This window comes from Marmota flaviventris, chromosome 5 (assembly GCF_047511675.1).
Source record: "Marmota flaviventris isolate mMarFla1 chromosome 5, mMarFla1.hap1, whole genome shotgun sequence".
NCBI classification, from domain to species: domain Eukaryota; kingdom Metazoa; phylum Chordata; class Mammalia; order Rodentia; family Sciuridae; genus Marmota; species Marmota flaviventris.
In genome coordinates this window covers 132,731,395-132,758,307 of record NC_092502.1, presented here as the reverse complement: position 1 = coordinate 132,758,307, position 26,913 = coordinate 132,731,395, and the positions used below count along the sequence as shown (strand labels likewise).

General features: G+C 34.0%; 1 protein-coding gene and 1 pseudogene across 3 annotated transcripts in view; both read left to right on the top strand.

The window, feature by feature from the left end:
- The window catches only part of Cdh18 (cadherin 18), a 318,203-nt gene that overhangs the window by 84,924 nt on the left and 206,366 nt on the right, over positions 1–26,913 (top strand). The gene's annotated exons all lie outside the window — the stretch shown is intronic.
- Positions 13,652–14,243, top strand: LOC114083079 (uncharacterized protein C9orf85 homolog pseudogene; annotated as a pseudogene).

Sequence of the window (26,913 nt, the reverse complement as noted above, 5' to 3'; positions counted from 1 at the left end):
ACAAACAAAAAAAAAAACAAACCAAAAGCAAAACAAAAAATAACTCAATCAATAAATGGGCTAAGGAACTGGACGCTTCACAGAAGAAAAAAATACAATTGATGTCAAATATATGAAAATAAATATTCAACATCTCTAGCAATTAGAGAAATGCAAATCAAAACTACTCTAAATAGATTTCCTCTCATTCCAGTCTGAATCACAATTATCAAGGATACAAGCAACAATAAATACTGGTGAGGATGTGAGAAAGTTCATATATTGCTGGTCGGAATGCATTTGGTGCAGCCATTATGGTAAGCAGTATGGAGATTCCTCAATAAACTTGGAATGGAACCACAATTTGATCCAGTTATCCCATTTCTTGATTTACACCAAAAGGACTTAAAATCAGCATACTACAGTGATGCAGCCTCGTTAATGTTTATAGTGGCTCAATTCACAATACCAAAACTATGGAACCCAACCTAGATGCTTTACAACAGATGAAACGATAAAAACATACAATAGATATACACAATAAAATGTTACTCATCCTTAAAGAAGAATAAAATTATGGCATTTGCCAGTAAATGGATGGAGCTGAAGAATATTTTGCTAAGCTAGTAAGCCAATACCAAAGAACCAAAGGCTCAATGTTATGTTTTTTTTTTTTTTCTTTTTTTTCTGATATGTGGATAATAATTCACAACTAGAGCAGTTGGGGGGTGGGACTAGGGAAAACAAAGGAGCTTTAGATTAGGGAGAGGGGAGTGAAGGGAGAGGAGGGTAACTGGAGGTAGGAAGGACTTCAGAATGAATTGGACATATTTGATTGCATGGCTGGTGTACCACCAGAAGAATGTATGATGTGTTAAAATGCATTCTACTGTCATGTATATCTAAGTAGAACAAATTAAAAAAAAAAAAAAAAAACGTAAAAATTGAAAAAAGGATAATAAAACCACACCAGTTTTAGAAGAAGAAAATTAAATAAATGTGTTCTCTTTAATGATGATTACATACTTACATTTATTTAAAATGATAATAGAGAGTAAAATCTAGGGGCTAGGATTGTGGCTCAGCGGTAGAGCTCGTCTAGCACATGTGAGGCCCTGGGTTCAATCCTCAGCACCACATAAAAATAAAATAAAGATATTGCATCCAACTACAACTGAAAGATAAATAGTTTTTTTAAATTAAAATCTAAATTCACAAAAACAAAAATTACTGATAATATTAAATATTTTTATGGTGTATTTTTTAAACTTTATCTGTTTATTTATTCTAATTAGGTATATATGACAGCAGAATGCATTTTGATTCATTGTACACAATTGTAGCACAGCTTTTCATTTCTCTGGCTGTACCTGATGTAGTGTCACACTATATGTGTGGTCATACATGTACCTAGTGTAATGATGTCCATCTTATTCCACCATGTTTCCTACCCTCATGCCTCTTCTCTTTCTCTCCTTCCCTTAGAGAATAATATTAAATCTTAACTTAAAGATATGCTATTTTCTTACCCTAAAAAAATCTTAAAATAAGGTAGGTAGATGATACCAATTTTTTTCTACATTGGGTTCATAATAATATTATCATTTTTACCCTATACTCATTGAGTTTTAAATCATCCAGTTCTTAAGAAACTCTTCATATTTCTACCCAATTCTTCTAGAGAAAAAGAGAAGGAACCCATTACATATTCTGAGAACGATGATAATAGTACTGATACAATAAGAAATAAAAAAAAAATCCACTGTCTTTAAGGAAATAACAGATATAAATAGACAATTTCAATTTGGTGCTTGATAAGCACAAAAATGAAGGACCCATAGATTTGCTCATAAAACTAACTTGTGGATTAGAGAAGACAAATTCAATGAATTAGTCATAATTCATAGGATGTCTGTCGGTTAGAAAAAGGGAAAAATAAGTGGATTTTTTGTATAAAGATTGCAATAGTGAAAACTAGTTCGTTTTTCCTGTGAGTAATAGCCCAGTTAGGAGTGTGTATATGTAGTGTATGTATGTGTGTGTTAAGGGTAAATATAAAAGATCATGTAAATGATGAATTGTTCTGTTGATGTGAGTTTGCAAAATATGCTGTGAGACTACAGAGGAGGTAATGCCACAAGTTTCTTGGGTGTAAGATATTTTATTTGTTTATTGCATATCAGTTGTCCTACATAATTGTCAGAGTCACTCAAAGCATTTGAAGTGTGCTATATTTCCAGAAAGAAATATAGATATGTTTCTCATGAGTGGGTAATTATCACCGAAGTGTGTGGCATTCTGGAAGTTTAACAAAGAAAGTTGCAGAAGTGCCTCTTGAAGCATTTTTTCATGTCAGGATTTTATCTCCTTCATTTAAATAGTATAATTTTAACTATTATCTAGGGAATCATATTCCCTGAAAGAAAGGTTTTTGAACTTGCCACTGTTGGCATTTTGGACTAGATAGTTCTTTGTTGTCGGGAACTGCCTTGGGCATTGCAAGACGTTTAGCAGCACCCCTGGCCTCTCTCCAATAGGTGCCAAGAGCATTTCTCTTCCTACCAAGAAGCTAAGATGACTCCTGACATTGCTAAATGCCCTTGAGGGGGCAAAATTGCTTTGAATTGAGAATCATTTTCCTGGGAATCATGTAAGATAAAGAAATGAAAATAAAAATTAAAGTAGAAACACAAATTAGAGAATATATTTGTTACAATTATGGTATTTTCCAAAAAAACAAAAAATCCAAAATGTTAGAATGGTTATGCCATATATTTGATGACCCAAAGATATTTTATTTGGCTAGGTAAGCAATTTAGGAGTGCAAATATCAATTGCCATATTCAAATGCAGAATAGCATGAAAAACTGAAGAAACCATTAGATAAAATAGTTAATTGTTTCCTACAGAAAGAAGAGTAATGGTTTGGTTACTTTAGAGTCATGATAGCTCTCAGTTTTAAAGTAAATTCTGAGTGTTTTATAGCTCTCATTTGGAAATGCATGTGTAATTCAAGCTAGTGATTGTTTTTGTGCTGTTGTTGCTGTGTGTGCGTGTGCATGTATGTGTGTGTGTAACATATAAATCATTATCAATTTAAACAGAGTCAACATATGTGAAAACCATGCCATTATAATATCACTGAGAGCAAAAGTAACATGAATAGGCCAATAAGAGACTTTTGTTTTATCAAAGCAATTTTAGCATTTTTCCCTTCCTTCTTTTCTGTAATATGGAGGACATTATCATACCTGAGTTGGTATTTGTCTTAGTCTATCTCTTTTGCTCTAACAAAATGCCTGAGACTGGGCATTTAAATAGTAGAGCTCACATTTTTGCAGTTTGAAAGTCCAAGTTCAGGTGCCCCATCTGTCTGGTCTCTGATAAGAGCCTTGTGAGGAATGATATCAAAGGGATGGAGAACATGAGGAGTGATAAGGTGAGAAGGAAAGCCATTGAGGTTCAAGAATCAGACTCTTATTATAATAACCCACTATTGAGGGAATTAGCAAAGGCCCCATAAGAACCACCTAAACTCCATCTGGATGTGGTTCCCCCAGTAACCTAGGTATCTCCTCCAAGTTCCATTCCTTAAAGGTTCTACCACCTCTCAAAATCATTGAATTGTGGACCAAACTTCAGCATATGAACCTTGGGGGATAAACTCAAGCCATATCTAAGCGGTAAGAATGACACAATGATCTTGACACCTTTGAATTATTCTTTGGAATATATCTTCAACTTTCTTTAATGAATTTATCAAGTTTTGAATAAAATCCAAGTTATTTTCTGTAATTTTATTAAATATCAAGTTTTCATAACTGAGACTTGAATATAAGTTAAAGCTATTATTTATCATAGCAGACAGAGAAAATCAACCATGAGATTCAATTTTACCTGCTTTTTGAGTCAGAAATCAACAGAAAGTATGCCATTTTAGAAGTTAAATCGGGATGAATAAAACAGTATTTTAAAATGAAATTACCATTTTCACACAGAAAAGGTATCATAGGCAATTGAGATATTCAATAATATTGCCAAGACATATATTATTATCCATAAAATACTCTGATAAGGATGTTTGTTTCAATTGTATAAATAAATCCATTTTTCTAGAAAACAATCGGAATTATTTTTTTCTTTATTTTTATAGAAATATACTCCAATCTTTGCAATATAGTATTGTTGTAACTGCAAATCAGGAGTCTTGAGTATGAACTAAAATTTGGTTGTAATTCATCCACTGTAAATTTTTGTATAATATGCTTTATATCCAAATATTGTTTTAAAGAAAATCATAATAGATCACACTACAATTCAACTAAAAATAAACTTCACATCTTTTTCAAACTAACATTTCTTCATGTAAATGTATAAATCTACATATTCTGAACATCGATAAAACATATTTCCTTAATCATCATTTAAAATATTTAACAGATTATAGCAGACTAGAAGGAATTATTTATTTTAGGGTAAAGAGAATGAAATATATTTTACCTTATGTGAAATATGAGTAGGAAATTTATAAACTTTAGTTTCAATGGAACTCTTGAAGTGTTGAAAGTGAAGAAAGCATGGAGTATTGCTCTATGACCCTTAGAATGCCACAGTCCCTTGTCCTTGGAGATGTACTGGAACACCTGTGATGTTTTTCATGTCCTCATTTTCCCCCTAGGGTCTCTAAAGCCCCAGGATTCCTCCCCTTGCAGCTGGTTCTGTGTTGCAGGGCAACAGAAAGAGACTCCAACTGTGCTGACTTCTTGCACTGCTGATTGGGGAACTGATTTAGTTTTGCCCAATCACCTTGGGAGCCTCACAGGAGACATGTGCCAGGATTCTAGTAACTATTTAAAAGTCATTGCTCTGAGGCAGAATCTTCTGAATGAGATCATTTCAGTAACGTGAGGCTGGCACTCCAGTTCTATATGGTGCATGAATGTGCACATGGGGGACACATTGGATAACTGAGGAATCAAAACTGAGCAAAAAATTCCAGGTTTCAGAACTTTCCTTCTAAGAACTTTTCTTCAGTATTAGTTAGCTTTTGTTTTGAAACAAAGTGAGCCTTGACTTGCTGGCCCCAAACAATATTCACTTTCTTTGCTTATGATTCTGTGGGAGGAGCTGCTGTTCTGCTGGGTCACACATGATTGAGTTGTAATTATCTGGTGGCTCTAACAGATGCCTCACTCACATGCAGTGCTGGGTGCAGCCAGCTGTTTTGTCTGATGTCTCAGGTGAGTGACTGCTGTGTCTTATCCTCCTTATCACCATCTGTAGGAGGAGAGGCTGTGATGCTTCTCAGGCATGTTTAGGGCAGCATCTTAAGAGGGTGAGAGCAGAAGCTTCAAGGATTTTTGAGGGCTCTCCAGAGCTCTCTTGCTTCCCTTTTCCTCTGATTATTACCTCAGTTGATGCAAGAAGTTTTGTATATATGAAAGAAATCCATGGTGTCCCTCTCCACTTATAGTTAGACATGGATAAATGATTTTCCAGAAATATAATCCCTTAAATTTTGGAAAGTCATTTCTATTAGATGTCTGGTTAAAAATTTTAAGCTTGCTCCATTAGGGAAAGTGTCTTTTTATTTTACTATAGGTGATTAAATTTATTGTTGTAAATGTAGGCATCAAATCTACCAAGCAAGATTTTCACTTTAGTTAAACAGTGATGTGACTCACTAGATTGAATTTATGCTACAGTTGATTTATTTTAGATTTTCATTTATTTTTTATCCAGACATGGTATTCCCCAGTAAAACTGACAAATTTATGATAAACAGATAAATTCTTCTGTATACTAATGACAATTTAAAAAATATGAAATAGTCAAAATAAGAATTACATGTGTATAACCCTTCTTGTGGGCAATTGAAACACACAAGCAAACAACACATGCACATACACAAAGTAATAAGATAGTTTTGGCAATTTTAAGAGAAAGTTCTGTGCAAGTAATTATAATAAATTAATAAGTGAAATTTCCATAGTAGTCAGTGGAACTTCTTGATCTATAACTTCACTTTGGAGCTTAACACTTCTCTTAATAGAAAGAAATTTTTTAAATAAATGTATCTTAAACTTCTTACAGAAAGTGATCCTTTTTTATTGGTACATTATGATTTTACATACAATGGTGGGATTCATTATGTCATATTCATACCTCCATATCCCATAAATTGCTCAGTGGGGATGTACAATGGAATGAAATATACAAAATTATGCTAAGTCCATGTACAAATACAGCACAGTGAACCCCACTTATGTATAGAATGATAATGTAATAATAAGTAATAAGAGCAGAGTGGAAATGGGAAGAGTCGAGCAAGTGGCTTAGGGGTGGGAGGACAACAGGGGAAGGGAAGGCACCTGGAAAGACATTGAGCAAGGGATCCTAACACATCTGGGTTTTACTGCTTTAGCAATTACCAGGTTGAATGATAATATCACTTTGAATTTTACTGATATTTTACCAGACTATAAGTCCCATAAATATGTTTTTAACTCAATCTTGTGTACTTAACAAAGGACCCCAAAGAAAATAAACAGTAAATGAACAAAATATCAATATAAGGCATTCTACATATACTTTCTACAGAGACAAAGTGGCATTACTCAATGTGATACTATAGCTTTATAATATAAATCTATAGACACTATTTTCTTAATAAAATCACTTTTATTATTCATCAAAACTTATTGGGTTTACATATAATTTTATCCATATGAAAAATATTTTTGTTATCTATCCCTTTCCTCCATCCTTCTTTTCCTCTGTCCTTCTTGTTCTTTCCCTCCTTCCCATGAGAACTAATCAAACTCCTCATAATCGACCCTTTCCATTACCAAATTATCACCAAAAAATATTGATCAGTATTTGTTATTGCCACTGTATAATGTAATAATGGCATATACATTCCGATCATTATGAAATTTGTAAATTTTAAACATTATGAAATTTACTTGGAAAAGATATTATACAGGAAATGAAATCACATATTCGGCCATATCCTTCTTAAATTTCATGATAAAATCCAGCTCATAAAGAAACTCTAAACTTACCTTTAAAGAATTGATTTGCAATTCTTTTTTGAATATCTAATTTCTTTTTTAAGATACCATATTGGACGGTTCCCTCCATTTTCCAGGTGTCAGTGATCAGATATGGAGAGAAAGCTCAGCATCAGACACAGGAGGAGGCCCAGCATTTAGGCATGGGGTGAAGGCACAGAGATCTGTACACAGGAAATGGTAATCACGGCCTCCAGGTATAAAGCAAATTCACAACAGAGCTGCAGAGGGAGGCACAGCAGCCAGGTGTAGAGCAAGGCACCCTGATCAGATGTAAAGTGGAAACCTTGCATTCAGGTGGCTGGAGGGTGTAGTGGTTAGGGACAGAAGGAAGGTAACCTGATCAATGTAAAGAGAAGGTACAACAATCAGGAATGGGATAGATGACTAGGGATCAGGAAGAGTGGTGTGTGACAAGAGAGAAGAGGCCATATGACAAGAGAGAAGACTCAGTGCAGGACTGTCAGAGCCATCTCACATCCTGCTGCCATCTTCCAGGTGTCTTTTTTTCTCCCTGGTTTCCAGTAGTTACCCATTGGTTGTCTGTGCTGAATGATATCTGCCTTAATTGCAGGTGTTCTTGAGATCCACCAAGTTTCTCTTGTTGAAATGTCATTTTGCACTTTGGAAAATGGAAAGCATTTTCTTGCTCTTATACTTGAAAAGGAGAGAACTCTGTAACCTCTATTTAGATCTTTCTTGAGTGCACAAGCTAAATGGGTGCTTTAAAAATTGCACTGCTGTGACACAATGTAACATCATGTAATACTGTAGAAGTTGTGTTTCTTCAAAAAGGTGGCACTTAAAAGTTTATCATATTATTGCATATAAATAGCTATTTATAAACACACACATAAGCAACTGTGATGACTGTTTTGTATGCAATGGTTTGTGGTAATTTGTAATGTAGCAACAGAAAATTAACACAACCAACTAGAAAAATCTAAACATGCATGAATAGGCAGTGTGGAATAGTATGTTTCTTACATATTATACAAGGGTGTGTGTGTGTGTGAAATATTTATGAAATATCTATTGATTTGTGTTTGAAATTCAGTAATTTTCTAGAATGATTCTCTGAAGTAATCTTTCTGTATAATTTTTCTCCCTGTGGGATACAGTACATAATCTTAAAATTTATATTCAAGTTCCCTTTATCACTATATTTTTAATTCTTGAGTTGTACCTCTCTATAATTTCAGGTCTTTTGATCAAGGAGAGTAATCCTATGCATACTTAAGTTGTTCACTTACTCTTCACAGTTATCATATACACTTAAATCTTGAGTATTTATCTCTTTGTTAAATTCTCTCAATATTATTCTTGAATTAAATTACTTAAAATCTAAAGCTTATATTCGCATAGTTGTCATGGAAATATTCATAACAAATTGATAAGCTTTTAAAAGATGTATATTGTTTATTTATAGTCTATACATAATTATATTATAGACCTTTGAGTGAACAGATAGAGGTTCTTGAAAAACACACAAGGAACTGTTAAAGTTTAGTTTTCTGATGGGAAATAGAACTGGAGTTATATTTATTTTTCTCACCAAGGACACATTTTATTTCTCTAATTTGAATTATCTAGTATGATCAATATCATTAACACAAGAACATTGAATGGGAATTTTCCCCTATTGTCCTTTAGCAGTGAGATATATGAGCCTTTGTCTTGGAACTGATTTATAACTAAATTTACACTCTGACTCTGTGTGATTAAAGCACCTACAGAGACTTAAATTAACAAGACATGCAGAAGTTAGTGATTCCAACAACGTTTTATGAAATCTATTACATCAAGTTTAATTACCTGGCCATTGTCCAACCATATGTATTTATAGTGCCAATCCAGAGATCCTGTAGGACTCTACTGTCTATAGTTAGATTTACTAAATTAGATGCTTTTCAAACACTCACCAGGATGTGCTGAACCAGAGTAGCATCTATGTGATATTTTCACATTCACAGTATTTTAAAAGATCTAGATCATACAGTAAATAATTTGACCTCAGGTTAAAATTAGTCTTCATGCTTCTCAAGACAGTGAATGAGAAAAAAAAAAAAAATCACAGGGAGGTAAAGCAGTGAATCAGAATCACAAACATAAAGTGTTTTTATAAGTTTATATGCAAAGGCCATTATCTCAAAACTTTTCCATATAATATTCTCAACTCCAAGTGTGGCTGTCAATGAACTACTACAGCAACTTTGAGGAAATGTTGGCCAGTGGAGCTCAGTAGCCCTCATCACTAAGGGAGGACATCTGGCACCAAAGCTACACCAGTCCAGTGGTAGAGTGTGGTGTGAATTTAAAAAAAAAAATGTTTATTGTTAAAATCCAAAAGACCCCTTAAATATATCTTTCTGATATAACTCCCCTTGACATATCAAAGAGGATATTAAAAAAAAAGAAACTACAAATATTAAAAAAAAAAGAAATGAGAATAATAACATTGGACACCAACAGTGGCCAAAACATTCTGAGAATTCCTGGAGCACTAAAAACACTGACAGGGGGTGAAAGAGGCAGGGGACAGTTCAGACCAACAGCCCTAAATATTAAAGGCGAACATTTCTCTGTCCAAAGAAAGACCTTATAAATACAGGACCACAGAGGAGGACTGGCAAAAATCACTGGGGCAACTTACTAAATTAAAGGTTTCCAAACAAAGTGGAGTATTTCTAACTTCTTTGCTGTCAACAAAGAAAATATTTTTATTCTACTATAAAGACTTTTGCTGATTTTTTTCCAGGACGACTCACAATAGGGGTACTGAGAAACAAAAAATAAAGCAGAAATGCATTTCAGTAACCCAATAAATACACATCAGATAGTGACAAAAAGTAAAATAAATAGCTCCTACCAACAGGCAAATGCAAGAAGGATGCAGTCCTTACTCCCTTTAGAGGCACAAGGTCCTTGACCTGCCTGGAAAGCACATCAAACCATCCCAGCCACACACAAGATGTGGCACCCTGCTGAAATGGGAAAATAACTACTCAACTTCTAAAACAATTTGTAATGTATCTCTCCATCAGCCTGCTGTTGAAGCCCTTCTGTCTTCTCTCTTTTCTTTCTTTCTTTCTTTCTTTCTTTCTTTCTTTCTTGTTTCTTTCATATTTTATATCAATAACAACACAAAAACTAGCACTGAACAGGAACAAATAGACTAATGAACAAATAAAATAATGATTTATTGCTGAGAATCACAAGAATCAGAGAAAATAGGGTAATTTCAATTAAAAATTGATTTTTTTGCTTTTAGATGATGCTTTGATATATTTTTAAATAAATACAGAATAAAATTAAAAGAAATTTATAGAATAAAAAAAATTCTATATTTACCTTAAGTTAAGATTCTAAAATAAAAATAAATAAGAATTGCTAAATTGAATGAGGAAAAAAGGCAATTAAGATGAAGCTGACAGTTTAACTAACTAAACCAAGGATGTATCACAAGGATATATCCTATTCTGTAGAACAAAAATAAAGAAAATAAATAAATATAAGATAGATTAACAGATAAAGATGACCAATTCATTAACTAATTAAATAAACCATATGTAGAATTTTTTGGGTAATAATAAAATTCAAAGCCAAGAGAATGGAAAAGATAATTTTTAAGGAGAAATATTTTTCTACATTTCATTTTATTTTTTGAGCAGCTGGACATGAGAATACAATGGCAAACTATTTAAAAATGAGATTGATTCCAACTGCAAAATGATCAAATATGTGAGAAAATATGGGTTTTCAGACATAAAAGAACTTGGAAAATTTACAAAATTTCAGAAATAGACTAAATATATATATATATACATATATATATATATATATATATATATATATATATATATGCATGTTCTCAATGTATTTCTTATACACTTCTGAAAATAATGATAATTATGATATGTCCAGAAGAATAATTGTATCATATATAGATAATAATGAGTAGAAAATATGCTTGGTACAATGAAGAATTCTGCAAGTCTTTAATTTTGAAAATCTGAATATTCTTAGTCTAGTGGTAACATTCTCAGTTAGACATACATATAGCAGCCAGGCATGGTGGCCCAAGCTGGGAAAGCCCAGTAATTTTGAATCCTGAGGCAGGAGGAATGTGAGTTCAAAGCTGCCAACCTCAACAACTTTGTGAGGCCCTAAACAATTTAGCAAGACCCTTTCTCAAAATAAAAAGTAAGTAGAATGACTTCGACATTATTACCCAATATACGTATATGATTGCACAACCGGTGTGATTCTACATGATGTACAACCAGAAGAATAAGAAGTTATACTCCATTTATGAATGATGTGTCAAAATGCATTCCACTGTCATGTATAACTAATTAGAACAAATTTAAAAATAAATAAATAAAAGAAGGGCTGGAATGTGGCTAGTTGTTAAGTGGTCCTGGGTTCTATTCCTGGTCTCCACCATGAAAAATAATAATGACAATTCATATAGCAGGACTTGGTGGCACAAGCCTGAAATCCCAGTGATTCAGGTAACTGAGGCAGGACAATCTTAATTTTGAGGCCAACCTCAGCAAATTAGTGAGACCCAGTCTCAAAAAAATAAAATAAAATAAAATAAAACGACTGGCAATATAGTTCACCAGTAAAGTACCCTGGGTTCAATCCTTAGTTACAAAAATCTTTAGAAATACAGGATCAAAATTATTTTATAAGAGAATAAATCAACTGATCTTTAGTACTTCCTGATTTTATAAACCTTGGAAATAAACAAAGACTAACTAGCTGGTAACAAGCAAAGGCTATTTAAATGTTTGCATTTTGTCATACACAAAAATAAGGAAAAGACTGGAAGAGCTTCATAGTGACAACTAAAGTCTTCAGTTGTAGTGGGCTTAGAAGATATTGGCTTTGGAAAGCTCCTGGTGGGATGAACCAAAGTGGTGCAGCCTATGAGATTTTAGACTTTTCTGATTGGTCCTAAATTGGAAATCAGAATAAAAATGAAAAAGCTTTAATTATTAATGAAGTCCTGGCCATTTGTGCCTGTTTATTACAGTGGGTACTGTTTGGTTTTCTCAAATGTAGCTAATGATAATGTTCTGACTTTTTATAAATCTGATTTAGATAGAGGAGCCTGCCTTATACTCTGGTTGCTTTGCATAAGGGTAGATAATGAGTTCGTTTCTGGGCTGATTGCTGCAGATTATGAGTTCTATTTTTATGTATGATCAGGCCATTACCCATGTATACATCCAGTCTCTCAAATTAAATAATAGGAGAAGCAGAAAAGTCATTGTTTTCCATCAAATGACATAATGTATATCACTAAGAACTAAAATAATTATATAACAAAACCAAGGCTGAAAAATAAAAACAGGTGAATTACTGATTAAAGTAAAACTATCAAAATTAAAATGAATAATGCATTTAAAATTGCATACTGAACAGAGGTATTGGTAACTAATTTAGATGCATACATTTCATATGTTTTATTTTGGTGGATCAGTGCATTTTTTTCAGAAGTAATAAAATTAGGTAATTTAAATTTTTAATGAAAGAACAAGTTGTAAGACAATAAAGGAGTGGCTTCACTTGAAGAGAGATCTAGTTGACTCTGGCGTGTATGAACTTGAGAAACAAGGAGACTTAATTACATATGTAAATTAAATATGTATCATTTTTTCCTACTTTTTTTCATTTCTTTAAAATATTTAGACCTTTCTATCATATTTTTAAATTAATTGTTTTAATTGTTAAAATAATATAAACTGGATTTTTTCCCTCTAAAATTGAATTGAGTGATTGAATATCAATGACATGTCTTTATCTAAACATCAAAATACACAAAGACATATGTTATATATAGTACATAATTTATAGTATAGATTTATATTATAAACTCTTATTGTACTATTATGAAATATTATTGGCAGGTGTGTGAGTGCATAAGGACAAAATGTTTTATCTCCACTATTTCATTTATTCATTATTGTTTTTATTTGCTTGATTTTGGATTTTAGTTTTGCTTTTGTTTTTATTGTTGTTATTAGGAATGAAAATTCAGTTAAAATAAATTGTCATTAAGAATAATGCTGAGTGTGGCAATGATGTTTATTTTTTTTCAAATGGATTATTTTTAAAAGTTATTTTAAAAGTTATTTTAAACATTACAGCAGATTGTAAATAAAAATTAATATTATTTTGAAAAAAAATAATAAAAATCAGGAGCATTGAAATTTATTTAATTATTACAAATGATAAACAAAAGATACTTAATTTTTATAATACAGGTATGGAATGCCATAAATTAATCAGTAAAGAATATATTATTCTTGGTTCACCCGGTTAGAGGCAAGGGTTGCTCGGCGGGAGGGGCGGGGGCGCTGGTAGAGGCTGAGCCTTGTGGAGTTTCCTGCACCAAGTGCTGGGATGGCAAGAGGATGTCCTTTCACCACCACAGGGAGTCACATGTGCCGACTGGGGGCGGAAAGGCTGGATAAGTTCCTTCCGGGACAAGGGTCAAGAGAGAAGCGTCAACACCTGGAGAGGAAGCTCTCTGGTCTTCCCTGCAACTTTTTAGGTACACTCTACTTGAGGTGGTTGTGGTTTCCAGGATGAGTTCCCAGAAGGGCAACTTGGTTCCAGGCCTCAGAAGCATCAGAATACATTTAGCTTCAGAAATGACAAGTTTGATAAGAGTGCCCAGACCAAGAAAAGTAACCAAAAACTTCATGATGGAGTATGTCAGCGCTGTAAAGAAGTTCTTGAATGGCGTGTAAAATACAACAAATACAAACCATTATCAAAACCTAAAAAATGTGTTAAATGTTTACAAAAGACAGTGAAGGATTCTTACCACATAATGTGTAGACCATGTGCCTCTGAGCTTGAAGTTTGTGCAAAATGTGGAAAGAAAGAAGACATTGTTATTCCGTTTAATAAAGATCCAGAAAAGACTGAAAATAATGAATGTTACAAACATACAAGAAACTGCAAAAGCCATGAAGAAAGTGATGCTGATTTAGATTTTGATATTTATTTAGATGATACAGATAATAATCAAGTGGATTGATGACTCAAGTTAAAGAATGTGAAATTTTGACCAACTTTTGCCTTTGAGGGGCTCACAAAAAATATTGTGAAATCCTAATGAGGAAATAAGAAAAACTATAGAAAATACATAAAATATATGTAAGAACAATATAAGCTGTGTAAAATATTTGAATACTTATCAAACATTATAAAGCTTTCATCCAGAGTTTTTTATAACAATTTTTTTAGGTTGCATAAATTAGAATAATATCAGCCAAAATACATATTGTGGTATCCTGTTGTAGGTCATGAGAATTATTTAAAAGAATGTGTTACTGGGGCTGGGGATGTGGCTCAAGTGGTAGCGCACTCACCTGGCATGCGCGCGGCCCGGGTTCGATCCTCAGCACCACATACAAACAAAGATGTTGTGTCCGCCGAAAAGTAAAAAATAAATATTAAAAATTCTGTCTCTCTCTCTCTCACCTCTCTCTTAAAAAAAAAAAAAAAAGAAATTCAAGAATGTATTACCTAAATACATAAATGTATTTGTTATCAAAATAAATGAGACTCAGAATTGGTGGTTATGTAAGAACTATCTCATGTAAAAATAAGATGATATTATTATAAATAATATTAAAAATCTGTAAACAGTCCTCTTGACAAAAGCGCCCTTACTTTATTTTTTTATAATAATGTATAGCAATTTTCCTTTGAAAGCAGCTTATTTACCTTTTCACACTGTTGTAGCTTTTTCCTCTTGAGAACTATATAAACTGAAAATCAACGATAAAAGAAGGAAGGAAAAAGCATACATCACTTGGAGAATGAACAATAGGTTACTGAATGATCAACGGGTTATAGAAGACATCAAGGAGGAAATTAAAAAATTCTTAGAGATGAATGAAAACACAGACACAACATATCGGAATCTATGGGACACATTGAAAGAAGTTCTAAGAGGAAAATTCATTGCTTGGAGTTCATTCCTTAAAAAAAGAAAAAAAACAACAAATAAATGATCTCATACTTCATCTCAAAATCCTAGAAAAAGAAGAGCAAAACAACAGCAAAAGAAGTAGAAGGCAAGAAATAATTAAAATCAGAGCTGAAATTAATGAAATGGAAACAAAAGAAACAATTGAAAAAATTGACAAAACTAAAAGTTGGTTCTTTGAAAAAATAAACAAAATCGACAGACCCTTAGCCATGCTAGCGAAGAGAAGAAGAGAGAGAACTCAAATTACTAGCATACGGGATGAAAAAGGCAACATCACAACAGACACTTCAGAAATACAGAAGATAATCAAAAACTATTTTGAATCCTTATACTCCAATAAATTAGAAGATAGTGAAGGCATAGATAAATTTCTTAAGTCATATGATCTGCCCAGATTGAGTCAGGAGGATATAGACAACCTAAACAGACCAATATCAATTGAGGAAATAGAAGAAATCATCAAAAGACTACCAACTAAGAAAAGCCCAGGACTGGATGGGTATACAGCAGAGTTTTACAAAACCTTTAAAGAAGAACTAATACCAATACTTCTCAAGCTACTTCAGGAAACAGAAAAAGAGGGAGAACTTCCAAATTCCTTCTATGAGGCCAACATCACCCTGATACCTAAACCAGACAAAGACACTTCAAAGAAAGAAAACCATAGACCAATATCTCTAATGAACCTAAATGCAAAAATCCTCAATAAAACTCTGGCGAATCGAATACAAAAACATATCAAAAAAATTGTGCACCATGATCAAGTAGGATTCATCCCTGGGATGCAAGGCTGGTTCAATATACGGAAATCAATAAATGTTATTCACCACATCAATAGACTTACAAATAAGAACCATATGATCATCTCGATAGATGCGGAAAAAGCTTTCGACAAAGTACAGCATCCCTTTATATTCAAAACTCTAGAAAAACTAGGGATAACAGGAACATACCTCAATATTGTAAAAGCAATCTATGCTAAGCCTCAGGCTAGCATCATTCTGGATGGAGAAAAATTGAAGGCATTCGCTCTAAAATCTGGAACAAGACAGGGATGCCCTCTCTCTCCACTTCTGTTCAACATAGTTCTCGAAACACTGGCCAGATCAATTAGACAGACGAAAGAAATTAAAGGCATAAAAATAGGAAAAGAAGAACTTAAATCATCACTATTTGCTGATGACATGATTCTATACCTAGCAGACCCAAAAGGCTCTACAAAGAAACTATTAGAGCTAATAAATGAATTCAGCAAAGTGGCAGGATATAAAATCAACACGCATAAATCAAAGGCATTCCTGTATATCAGTGACAAATCCTCTGAAATGGAAATGAGGACAACCACTCCATTCACAATATCTTCAAAAAAAAAATAAAATACTTGGGAATCAACCTAACAAAAGAGGTAAAAGACTTATACAATGAAAACTACAGAACCCTAAAGAGAGAAATAGAAGAAGATCTTAGAAGATGGAAAAATATACCCTGTTCATGGATAGGCAGAACTAACATCATCAAAATGGCGATATTACCAAAAGTTCTCTATAGGTTTAATGCAATGCCAATCAAAATCCCAATGGCATTTCTTGTAGAAATAGAGAAAGCAATCATGAAATTCATATGGAAAAATAAAAGACCCAGAATAGCAAAAACAATGCTAAGCAGGAAGTGTGAATCAGGCGGTATAGCGATACCAGACTTCAAACTATACTACAGAGCAATAGTAACAAAAACAGCATGGTACTGGTACCAAAACAGGCGGGTGGACCAATGGTACAGAATAGAGGACACAGAAACCAATCCACAAAACTACAACTATCTTATATTTGATAAAGGGGCTAAAAGCATGCGATGGAGGAAGGATAGCATCTTCAACAAATGGTGCTGGGAAAACTGGAAATCCATATGCAACAAAATGAAACTGAATCCCTTTCTCTCGCCATGCACAAAAGTTAATTCAAAATGGATCAAGGAGCTTGATATCAAATCAGAGACACGCCATCTGATAGAAGAAAAAGTTGGCTACGATCTACATGCGGTGGGGTCGGGCTCCAAATTCCTCAATAGGACACCCATAGCACAAAAGTTAATAACTAGAATCAACAAATGGGACTTACTCAAACTAAAAAGTTTTTTTTCTCAGCAAAAGAAACAATAAGAGAGGTAAATAGGGAGCCTACACCCTGGGAACAATTCTTTACTCCTCACACTTCAGATAGAGCCCTAATATCCAGAGTATACAAAGAACTCAAAAAATTAGACAATAAGAGAACAAACAACCCAATCAACAAATGGGCCAAGGACCTGAACAGACACTTCTCAGAGGAGGACATACAGTCAATCAACAAGTACATGAAAAAATGCTCACCATCTCTAGCAGTCAGAGAAATGCAAATCAAAACCACCCTAAGATACCATCTCACTCCAGTAAGATTGGCAGCCATTATGAAGTCAAACAACAACAAGTGCTGGCGAGGATGTGGGGAAAAGGGTACACTTGTACATTGCTGGTGGGACTGCAAATTGGTGCAGCCAATTTGGAAAGCAGTATGGAGATTTCTTGGAAAGCTGGGAATGGAGCCACCATTTGACCCAGCTATTCCCCTTCTCGGTCTATTCCCTAAAGACCTAAAAAGAGCATGCTACAGGGACACTGCTACATCGATGTTCATAGCAGCACAATTCACAATAGCAAGACTGTGGAACCAACCTAGATGCCCTTCAATAGACGAATGGATAAAAAAAATGTGGCATTTATACACAATGGAGTATTACTCTGCATTAAAAAATGACAAAATCATAGAATTTGCAGGGAAATGGATGGCATTAGAGCAGATTATGCTAAGCGAAGCTAGCCAATCCCTAAAAAACAAATGCCAAATGTCTTCTTTGATATAAGGAGAGTAACTAAGAACAGAGTAAGGAGGAAGAGCATGAGAAGAAGATTAACATTAAACAGGGATGAGAGGTGGGAGGGAAAGGGAGAGAGAAGGGAAGTTGCATGGAAATGGAAGGAGGCCCTCAGGGTTATACAGTGGAGGGGGTAGAGAGAGAGGAGGGGAGGGGAGGGGAGAGGAGGGGAGGGGGGATGGTGGAGGATGGGAAAGGCAGTGGAGCACAACAGACACTAGTATGGCAATATGTAAATCAATGGATGTGTAACTGATGTGATTCTGCAATCTGTGTATGGGGTGAAGGTGGGAGTTCATAACCCACTTGAATCAAAGTGTGGAATATGATATGTCAAGAAATTTGTAATGTTTTGAACAACCAACAATAAAAAATTAAAAAAAAAGAATATTCTTGATACAAGGACCTGAGATGATTACATGCCAACTCCATTAAAATAAAAAGTTTTCTCAAGAATCATTTCTAAGATATTTCATTCATAAGAATATATATATGTAGAATACTTTGTGCTTAAATGTTCGAATATCATGTGTTTAAATATAAATTTTCCCCACATTAAAAGACATTGTTCTATAAAATCTAATCTTTTTAAAGTACACCCAAAGTACATGTCTCTAGATGATATATCCATCAAATCCAGATATGCTGAATAATTCAATTTGTTGAATGTAAAGAGCACACACATTCCCATTTAACACTAATAAGTATGCTCAAGTCAAGTTTAGGATTTAATCCTTATGTGTGGTAGAGTATATTCTGTACCCTTAATAAGTTGATGAGGAAAGGTTGAAATGTTGGGAAGAGAGCTTTTAATACTTTCTGTTCAATTGCTGTTCAATCTGGAAAAACAAATCTGTTGCCAGTTAGATGAATAGGTTTACTGAGAGGAACAAGTGACAGAAATGGTAGAAGGTGAAAGATCAAAGAGGACTTCTAGAAAATCATTGAAGGAGTTTAGGTTCTCCCAAAAGCTGGATGTTGTATATAGTATCATTGGATGCCAGGAGCCGGACCACATAGAATGGACCATGGTAAGAAGCAGCTCAAAGGAGCTAGAACCACTTAAGAACTGTCACCATTGCCAGAAAAACCACTCGAAGCAAAAAGAGGGACATCACAAAAGAGGAAGGAAGTGGGATGGCAGAGAAAGACAGAGAGAGAAGTGAGAAAAGAGGTGAGTGGAGGGTTGGTTTTCCTGTTGCCAATTTTTGCCTATTATCAACCATCGTCTAGTTGGTAAGAAAGACTAATAAACATTACTGACTGTGGTTACATCTCTGCAAACAAAACAGAGCAGGACAGGGTAATAAATTAACGTGAGAGCAATTTACAAATCTATTTAATGTGATGCATAAGTCCAGTGGGCATCTGATTAGTCCAGTTACTTTTTATTGCCATCATTTACTCTGTACAAATATCGAGAGAATCATAAATGTCCTACAAGTCTGCCGGGGCGCAACAATGTCAGTATGTAGAGAAGGCTTCCTCCTAAGAATTCTACCCACACTCTGCTTTGTTAAGATACATTTACTGGCTTGTCCCTTGTCCATGGAGGTGGAATACAAACCTACCTCTCTCCAGGTAGATGTTTCTGGACTGTTCATATGCATCATCAAGGCACACACAGAAGAAAAGGACAGAGGATGTTATAGCTATTAATCAAGATTCTGCAGGTTGTGACTGAGGGGAGCAATAGGGTTTATGAAAAAAAAAATCACATGGATGCTTTTCAATGTGATAAAGCTGGGTTTGACTTCTATAACTCTTTGAATCTCAATGACCTATATCTATTAAATGGCATTAAATGTAATTTTGTCAGTAGATTGATCACATTATTCAATTATAGGTTTTATAGGAGAAAGATTTCCAACTCAGTATGAATGATTTTCTTAATTACTTTCTTTTCCATTTTAGGAAGTGAACATAAAACTGTTTTGAGTAATGTGAAATTTCACATTGAGTAGTTCAATAAAAATGATCTAATTCACATTACATAGAATAGTGATTTTTGTTTTGGTACCCAGCCCAGATATTTCATAAGTGTTCTCACCAAAGGATTTATTTAATCCTATGACTGTTGAGTGAATTTAAAGCTTTATCAAATTACACAATGACTTGAATCCAGTGTTATTGCTCTGTTGGTGAAATTACAGTTCTCCTGTGTAGAATGAAATTTCAGTTGTGTCTTGATGACTATTGCTTTTTCACAGTGCCTGGAAAAATCTTCTGAGAATTAAACCCTAAGAGAGTCCCTCAGAGAGGAACTCTCAGCCTTCATAAATCTTCAGCTTATTTTTACTGAAGGTTCTTGTTCAACATGGATTCTCTTGAGATTTTAACAGAGTTGTGAACCCTGACAAGTCATGCATAACAATTTGCAATCTCAGAGAGTATTTGCTTGGTATTAAAATGCCTTATTAAATATTTCAAATTGGTCTTTAGAGACTTTCAAGCAAGTTCACTCTTTCTGCTTCTCATTGATATGCAACTTTTCACAACCGTGCTATTTATAAAGCCTTAGTAGGAAAAGAAACAGACTAAGAAGAATGGCACAGGGCAATCCCCAAAGGAGACAGGACTTAAGTTTTATTATAGAAAAGATACCTGAAAGCTTTTTTTTTATGTATCTGAATCTCTCAGATTTGTGTAAAACATCAGATGAGAGGCACTAATTCCTAGCATGGGAAGAACTGAGTGTATGTCCTAGGAAATATTTATTATGAAATTATTATATAGCAAATAGCTGCTGAAAAATTAAAATATACTGTTCCTATGGTAATATGTTTCGTGGAAACAGTGGTAAAAACAAAGACAACTTTTTATGCATTTTAGAAATTTTTTGAATGGGAAGTCAGTTTTGTAGGGAAGCACCTGTTTATTTTTATAACTGTTCATCAAATCTATGTAATTCCCAGAGAATGTTAAGATCCTAAATTAATATTCTAGTGGCACAATGGAATTTTAGAAATCACTTTATTTGTTTTCATTTGAAGTCTAGAAGATAATAGTTTTCCTTTTATATTATGTACTCAAATTCGTCACAGAGCTTGAAGTAAAAAAATGAATAACCTAATGTGGAAGATATTTCACTAACATGAAAAAAAAATTGATTTTTTTTCATTTAAAATGTACCTAATAAATAAACTTCTATTAAAATGGCCAATGTAATTAATTAGTTTAATTTTAAAAATGTTTACAGGTAGATCAATAGTAGTACCAGATATTTGAAAAAAAAAAAACATAAAATATTAATTTCTGCTTCGTTTTTTATCTTTCTCACTTTTCTATCATTACTTTCTGTCACCAGTAACTTTGGAGTCTTGTTTCAGATTCAATAAAAAAGGACCTGTAAATGATTAGGATAAGAGTCATTTGTTTCCACTGAAACTATAACCCAGTGTTTTCCTTTGTTAAGGCTGCCACACTGAAGTACCACTAACTGTGTGGCTTAATTTTTTTTTTCTCATAGACCCAGAAGCTAAAAGTCCAAAATCAATGAGTCTGAAAACATTAAATAAGGGTATTCCCTGTTTCTTTCTTAGCATCCAGTAGCTCACTAGCACTCTCTGTGATAAAGACAAAAAACTACCTTCATTTTCACTTGCTATTCTCCCTGGAGTGTTTGTCTATCCCCAATTTTTTTTCCATTTTTGTAAGGATAAATTTAGAAATTCACACTACATTAGTAGGACCTCTTCTTAACTATTCACTTGTATAGTAATGCTATTTACAAATATGATCATAAATTGAAATATGGAGATTAGGAATTCAAAATGTACATAGTATAGGGAAGAAATTCAACCTATAGCTAATTTATTTATCCCTTAATTTTCTTAGTCTACTTTGGCTGCTGTAACAGACTACCAGGGACTGGGTGGCTGAAACAGCAAACATTTATTTCTCAAAGTTGTGAGAAAATAGGAAGTTCATATTGAAGGTGCCGGAAACTTCAGTGTCTGGTGAAGGCTGACTTCCTGATCCACAGAGGGTCACATTCTCATGATGCCCTCACATAGCAGAAGAGGTGTGGGAGCTCTCTGAGGCCTCTTTTCCAATGGAAGGGCACCAATTGCCCTCATGAGGGCCACTCACTTTGCAGAGGTTCCACTTCCAAATACCATCACATTGGGGTTTGGAGATCAACATAAGAATTTAGGGGGAAAATAAACATTCAATTCATAGCTGGAATAAGTTTCAGTCTCAGCTAGCAGTTACTAGCAGCTCAGAAATGCCTGAAATATCCACCTTCCTTCAGGCCTGACAGGAGGCCCTGCAGGATGGGGTGAAACCACATTTCTTGAATGTGTTCCTAGTCCCTTGTGGTTAGTATTGCCAAACAGGCCAGCCAAGAAACTGAGAGTCAGGGGCTTCAAGGCATGAAACCCCTGACTCAGTAAGGGCTAAAGACCCTTCCAGATTGCTTTCTGATAGGACAGCAATATTTAGAGTTTCCTCACAGTGAGGTTACAATTAGGCCGAAGATGATTGGCTTATGGATATTGTCTTGCTTATGTATGATTGACAGGCACGCCCCACTCAAACCCTATAACTGTTGGGTGCATTCCAAAAATAAACTGAGCTACTGGATGAGGACCTGAGGCGGGTCTCCAGCCAGTTCTCTCACCAGCTCCCGGAGTCTTTGTGTGTTGATTCCGCGTCTCTACCCCCCGCAACAAGGTAGCTGAGTGACCATCGATCATGAAGAGACTAGGAACAACATTCAAGAGTATATTTTCTTTTCAGCCTTAATATTATCAATATTTCTCTGTTAGAAAGCCTTGCACAATTAGGCAAGGGAATTTATTTTCCTTCCTTGCTATTTATCTGTACCTCTGCTGCACTCTCTGAAAGTCTGACTTTTGTTGGGTTGGATTGTTGACATTTCTATTCTCCCATCAATGAGCAATCTGTGTCCTTGTGGTAGTATGCAGACTCTTTACACACCACCAGGTTAAAGTATAGGAGGTAATTTGCAGTTCTTTGCTTCACACACAATTAGGCTTGTTCAATTCCTATGGGATCCACTACAGAGCGATGAAAGGGACTCCTAACATCCATACTCTGGGACTAGGATAGAGGGTTACTATGCTTTCTTTGTCCCTTCTCTGTTCACTTCTCTCTGATAGTTTAAACAATCACTTACTCAACAGCACCGTGTAACTTTTATTTCTTTCTTTCGCTTTTTGTCTTTCCTATTTTTCTTCCTATTCCTCATTTCACTTGTTACTGGCTTTATGTATCATAAGTTACAAAAGTCCAAGGATGGACTTTTACCCTTCATAGAGACTGCATTCTATTCACAGCAACAGTTTTGTTTTGCTTTGTTTTCTATAGTTGTCTAGCCTTGTAGGCTTTTCCCTGGAAAGTTTGCTGTTTTAATCAGTTTTCTTTACTGCTGTGACCAGAAGACCTGATAAGAAGAATTACAGAAGAAAAAGTTTAATTGGGGGATCATAGTTTCAGAGGTCTGAGTCCATAGGTGGTCACCTCCTTCATCTGGGCCTGGAGGTAAGGCAGAACATCATGGTGGAAAAGTGTTTGTGGAGGAACATGGCTCAGGACATGTCACCAGAAAGCACAGAGAGGGAGAGAGATCCACTCATCAGGGGAAAAATAAATAACTTAAAGGCATATCGCCAATATCACCCCCTCTAGCCACACCCTATTTACCTACAGTTACAATCCAGTTAATCCCTGTCAGGGAATTAATGCACTGATTAGGTTAAGACTCTCATGATCCATTTCATCTCTGAACACTCTTGCACTGTTTCACATGTGACCTTTTGGAGGATACCTCATATATAAATTATAATATTTGCCCAGAAACTACTTCTTACACATTAAAAACTATTTGGGCCTGATCCAGTGATGCAGGGCTATAATACCAGAGGCTCCACAGACTGAGGCAAGAGGGTCACAGGTTCAAAGCCAACCTCAGCAAAGGCAAGGCACAAAGTAACTCAGTGGCACCCTATATCTGAACAAAATACAAAATAGGGCTGTGGATATGGCTTAGTGGTGGAGTGTCCCTGAGTATATCCAGTAACCCCCTCAAAAAAAAAAAAAAAAAAAACTATTTGGATTTAAGTCAGTATTTTAGGCCAGAATTACTTTAAAAACCTGAGGATTTTACAATCTGATTTTTTGGTATCCATTAGTTCACAATTTGTTGTATTGTTTTCTCTTTCCTGTGCATTTATAACCCTTATATGTCTAGGAATATGATTTTTTTCCTATAAGATGAATGATTTGCATGATATAATTTTATAATATCTTAGCCATGTCAGGAGTTTGTTACACATTTTGAGCCTACCTGGCTAAATAACTACAGATTTTTTTTTTTTCCATGATACCAATGAAAATGTCTCATAAGCCAATTTTTATTTATAAGTGTCTACCTAATAGTATGCTCTAACAAATTGGATGGATGAATATTGAGTATGAGTCTAGTGCTGTGGCATCACAAAGTCTTTAATATGCTATAATTATAATAATTATACTTATTAGTGGGATAGATAGTGCTATATGTGATCAGCTCTGTTAACTTAATGGCGGAAATTAACCAAGCCAGAAAGTTTAGTGATATGCTTAGAAAACTCATTGTGCATCCAAGCCTGAATAAAACTCTCAATGAATGAACTAACCCTGAGGCAAGAGCACAGCTGCCTTTTAAAATAATTTTAATTTTGAGATATTGTAGATTCACATGCAGTTATGAGAAAAATCTTTTAAAAATTCTTTGTACCCATTACACACTTTCCCAACTGGTAACATCCTGGGAAAAAATAAAACATTATAACCAGGTTATTAAAATGATAGATTTGCCCATCTTCTTTAGACTTCACTAGTTTTACTTGTGCAGATTTGTGTGTATGAGTGTGCTTAGTTCTATGCAGTTCTATACACATGGGTATATTCAAAATTATGAGCAGTTTCAACATCACAAGGGTTCCTCTTGCTGCCATTTAATTACCAAATTATCACCCCATCCCCATTTCCAAACCTCTATAAACTACAAGTCTGATATCTATTTTTAAATTTTTGTCATTTTAGGAATTTCATATGAATGAAATTATACAAAATACAACCTTATGATAGTGACTCTACTTTTACCTAGTATGATAACCTGAAGATTCATCCAAGTTGTTTCATGTGTCAATAATCTGTTCATTTTCATTTTTATTGTTAAATATCATTTCATACTATGAATGTAGCATATTTTGCTTTATGAATCTAATGAGGGACATCAGGGTCCCACTACTCTGGTATTATTACAAATAATTTTCATGTATAATTGTAAACAGGTTTTTATATGTATGTAAGCTTTAAATTCTTTGATATAAATATACAAATAAGATTTTCTGGGTTGAATTATGATTTTTGTTTTATGAAAAACTTTAAATTTCATATTTACACCAGCAGTGTTTATGAAACCCAGTTGTCAGCATTCTTGTTAGGTTTAATATCATGATTGTGTTAGTTTCAAATTTGAGATCATTCCAGGTGCAGTAGCACAAACCTATAATCCCAGAAGTTTAGGAAGCTAAGGCAGGAGTTTTGATAGTTCAAAGTCAGGCTCAGCAATTTAGCAGGGTCCTATGCAACTCAGAGAGACCCTGTCTCTAAAAAAAATAAATAAAATGGGCTGGGAATGTGATTCAGTGGGTAAGTGCCCCATGTTCAAATTCTGGTACCAACATAATAATAGTAGTAATAATAATAATAATAATAATAATAATAATAATAATAATAAAATTTGAGATAACATAATCTTCCCTTTCTGAATATGGATAATTAAAAATATTTCTTCATACTGTCTCATTGTAAAAATTGTCATATACAATCCAGGATCATAGTATGTTATTAGAAGTCAATGTCCATGTATGATCTACAAATAAGGACTGACAGATTCATTTGACAATTAAATTTGCTCTGATCCCCTGAAAGATGAAGAACAAGCGTTCCTTAAAGTAGTTCTGAATTTCAACTGAGAAGTATGACTGTTGTAGCTGGACAGATACTGTAACCTAAATCATTAAAGTAATTATAAAATTCAAAACTGAATATTGTCAATGCTTTCATAATCCAGTACAAGAATGAATAAAAAAGAAAAATGTTTTATACACATGTTATAAACATATTTTGATACCTAATTCAAATTAGTAGGTATCTTTTATAGTTATACAGAATAAAATATTCAGCCTGCATTATTAGATGATTCAACAGATGTACTTCATGGGTAAACATGAGCTCTTACCATCAATTCCACAGTGAAGTTGTATAACGCTTAATAGGTAGTTGTCATGTTATTCTTAGATCAGTTTTCATTTAGGAATAACTGGAATATAATATAGTGGTATTTTATTATTCAAATTGTGTCAGAAAACATAAGCACAATGAAGCCAGTATGGTAGATCCATAATAGCAGTGCCTAAAATATGGTATTTTAAATTGTGTAAATAACTTTAAATTACATTTTAATGCACAGGGTCATAGGCATATTATGATATAATTTTTAGAGAGATAATTATGTCATCATTACGTAGAATCCATAATGATTCAAAGTCTGGGTAAGATATAAAAAGGGTGCAAATGATTGGAAATAACTTGAATGGATTAATTAATGCCATTTCCCAATTTAAACACAAACTATTCCATTTGCAGTTTCTTGAACTTTTCTGATCATGCAATGTCTGCCTTAGGCATATCCTTGTTTAAACCACACAATTAATACCCATGTGATTTGTGAGGATAAATGTACATACCTCTCCTGGTTATGTGAGGGTTAAACAAATTCCTACACATTTAAGGATCATATAAAAATACCTTAGATCCAAATGTTCTATTTTGGACATTTTAGTACATTTTATAGCAGAGGAATAAAGCAAATAATATATTTGATACACAAATTTAAGAATTAAATTTAGTATGATC